At 37.8% G+C, this 3,737-nt stretch overlaps 1 pseudogene; it reads left to right on the top strand.

The window, feature by feature from the left end:
- The first annotated feature begins 1,732 nt into the window (after positions 1–1,732).
- Positions 1,733–2,641, top strand: LOC104988068 (annotated as a pseudogene).
- The last annotated feature ends 1,096 nt before the right edge of the window (positions 2,642–3,737 follow it).

Below are 3,737 nucleotides of genomic sequence, written 5' to 3'. Positions count from 1 at the left end.
AGTCTGAGCAAACTCTGGGAGATAGTGAAGGACAGAGGAACCTTGCGTGCTGCAGTCCATGGGGTCTCAAATAGCCGAATATGACTTAGTGGACTGAACAATTATGATACAAACCAGAATCTCGTGTAGCTTGTTCAATTTCATATTGCAAAACTTAGACTACTTCTAGATTTAAAGTAATAAATAATAAATATAATATAGCAAATATATTTGACATAAAGTTGGTTTTGATGTGTGTAAATTATAAGCAATTATAACTAAAGCCCATTTTATGTCATAATATTCTCTTAAAGCAATATTATTATGGGGATCTTAAATTCCAAAGATGATGTAAATCCTACAGATGCATCCCTAAATACTCAGAGCAGTTTACTTTTCAGAAGACTTATCTGGGGAAATGTATTAAATGGAGAAAATATTCCTTGAGGACATTTTCCTTGTAATGACATTAAATTTGAAAATAAATAATTAGACAAATAATGGATTGTTGCTGAAAAGCAGTAGAAACTGAAATAAGACAGTAATTTTAAAAACATGGCACCTGAATTTTATTTTATATGTATATAGAATTTATCTATTGATATAATTTTGATATGGTGATTGAACCATTTGCAGTTTACTTTTCTAACTGTTAAACTGATACAGTCCATGTTGTTAAATACCTCTTACCTCATCCTGCAAGCAGCAGTAATCAAGCAAGTGAAATATATAGCTAAATAAAATAACACATGACTAGGATTTTCATAAGTTGAAAGCTTTTGATATCATAAGCTGACATAGTGTAGAAAAGTATGTCAATGACTAGATTGTAAGACCAAGGATCATCCTGTAAAATTGTGTAGATAAGAAGATACCTTCTGGACTTCCCTGGTGGCACAGTGGATAAGAATCTGACTACCAATATAGGGGACATAAGTTCGATCCCTGCTTGGAGGAAGATTCCACATGCCATGGAGCAACTAAGCCCGAGTGCCACAACTACTGAGCCTGCGCTCTAGAACCTGTGAGCCACAACCATTTAAGCCTGCTCACCTAGAGTCAGCGCTCCACAACAGGAGAAGCCATTGCAGTGAGAAGCCCACACACCCCAACCAAGAGGAGGCCAAGCACAGCCAAAAATAAATACATTTTTTTTAAAAAAGGATATCTTCCAAGTCAAAGGAAAATGAGTAAGTTGATATTGCATGTGTATTTGTATTAATACTGACAATGAGAGGCAACCATCATACACAAAATTAGTATTCAATGGAATTTCAATGATTCACTCTTCTTACTTCCCTGTTCAGCACAAAGTGGTTGTCTGACCTTGTTTGAATATTTACATTTATGAGTCTCAAGTCTTTTTCTATAAGACAATACGTTGAAATGTATTTAGTCATTCTCTAATGACTCTCAGTCTAGCTTTACTTTTACTGGAACTCTATGAGGTTAACATCATTGTAATAATTTAGCAAAAATAAGTGTCTAATACTAGTAGTATATGAATGTAATTGTCTCTTTTAGAATTAAGAAACTAATAAATATTGCAATAATTACCTATAAGGCCTATTAAAGGAAATAAATGTGATTATATAGTCTTATATTAGACTTTGTGCAAAGTCTACATTGATTTTTATATCATTTGAACTAGAATACTAATTAAACATGACTCAAAATTTTCAAGAATAAAATAAATCCATTCATTTCTTTTAATTTGTCCATAGGCACTACAGACTGGGTCTAAGTGAAGGCAATGCCAAAGTTCACAGATGTGACAGAATTTGTTCTTCTGGGGTTGACCAGTCATCAGGAGCTTCAAGTTCTCTTTTTTGTGGTGTTTCTAGTAGTTTACATGATCACTCTGATAGGGAACATTGGTATGATTATTTTGATCAACATCAGCCTCCAGCTTCAGAGCCCCATGTACTTTTTCTTGAGTCATTTGTTTTTTGTGGGTGTGTGGTTCTCTTCCAATGTCACTCTGAAGATGTTGGAAAACTTACTATCAAACAAAAACCATTTCCTATGTGGGGTGTTTGGTGCAGTGTTACTTCTTCATAGCCCTTGTCCATGTGGAAGTATATATCTTGGCTGTGATGGCCTTTGATCGCTACATGGCGATCTGCAACCCTCTGCTTTATGGCAGTAAAATGTCCAGGACTGTCTGTGATCGTCTCATCTTTCTGACATACATCTAGGGGTTCTCTGTCAGCCTAAACTGCACACTGTGGACATATGGCCTGTGCTTCTGTGGAAACTTTGAAATCAACTACTTCTACTGTGCTGACCCTCCTCTATCAAGACTGCCTGTGGAGGGGTCCACATCAAAGAATGCACCATGATTGTTATTGCTGGGATTAATTTCACACATTCCCTCTCAGTGGTTCTCATTTCCTATACCCTCAGCGGAGCAGCCATGCTGCACATGCGCTCTGCTGATGGCAGGAGGAAGGCATTCTCCACTGTTACAATGTTTTATGGGACTCTCCTCTTCATGTATCTCAGGAGGCCCACTGAAGAGTCTGTGGAGCAGGGGAAGATGGTGGCTATGTTTTACACCACAGTGATTCCCATGCTGAATCCCATGATCTACAGTTTGAGGAACAAAGATGTGAAAGAGGTGGTCAACAAAGCAATCGTCAAGGCAAACTTGAGGCAGTGAACCTGCAGTACATAATTCCGTGTATGCCACTTCCTGTTATAAATGTCCAGGCATATAAATTCCCTGTTTAAAATAGACTGTATACAGGCAACACTTAAATATACTAAGAGGTCCAGTCTAACACAGCGATGATTTACCCCATGAATGGATTCTCAGGACTAAGCCTCCTTTATCTACGTGTGCAACCATACTAACCCTGACCTATTACTGGTAGTCACAGTGTATGTAAAATTGTGCTAAGTGTAGTCATCGGATAACTGATAAGTACATTTGGATAAGCACATGCTAATTTTGAGGGTATCTTTGTAAGAGTTGAATATGATTTCTTAGGATATTTTCTATATAAAATTGCTCTTCATTTGTTTTATAAGTAATATATAAGTTCATGAGAAAAATTAAGACTTTATCACTTTCGCATGAATACAAAAGTTGGTGAATTCTCATTTACCAAGAAAGCTTTCAATAACATTCATACATGCATGGACTTTTGAAAACAAAAATGTATTCAGAATCTTCAACTAGTGCCGGGAGTCAGCATGAGGAACTCTGCCCCTGGCAAAGGTCATGAGGAAGGAGGCTCGGCATATGCAAAGGCGGGATCAAGCCTCAGGAGTCCCCCTGGAAATTCTCAAGCACGTACCCCCAAAACCAGAGTCTGCCTACTTTACTGCTTTGTGCTCTCACCTACACCTCTGACTTTACAGGGGGCTGTCCCCCACCACCTCTCTCTGAAAAAGAATTAACTTACAGCTCCAGTTAATAAAGTTTCTGGGCATGACAAGAGTGTTTCAACCTACCAACTCCTTTGGAAGTCCTCTAGCCTGCCTGAACAGGTTCTTCTGGCCACATGTAACTGTTTACAGCCTCCCAACCATGAAAGGCATGAGTGTTCTAAACTGTCTAAATACAGATTCCTTTGAGCAGTTAAATGATTGATTAGAAATTGTATTGGTGAAGGGTTTTTCACTTGTTGGGCCAATGTTTGCTGCTAAGTTTCCATGTCCCTTACCTACTGTGTCCCTGGGAGTGTATTGATTAATATAATTGGTATATAGCAATGTAAGTAGTAGCTTTAATGTTTGTAACCTTGGACCCT

This window comes from Bison bison, unplaced genomic scaffold, assembly GCF_000754665.1.
Source record: "Bison bison bison isolate TAMUID 2011002044 unplaced genomic scaffold, Bison_UMD1.0 scf7180017846324, whole genome shotgun sequence".
In the NCBI taxonomy this organism is placed as follows: domain Eukaryota; kingdom Metazoa; phylum Chordata; class Mammalia; order Artiodactyla; family Bovidae; genus Bison; species Bison bison.
Note: the sequence above shows the minus strand (reverse complement) of the source record. Positions and strands in the feature narration are given on the sequence as shown.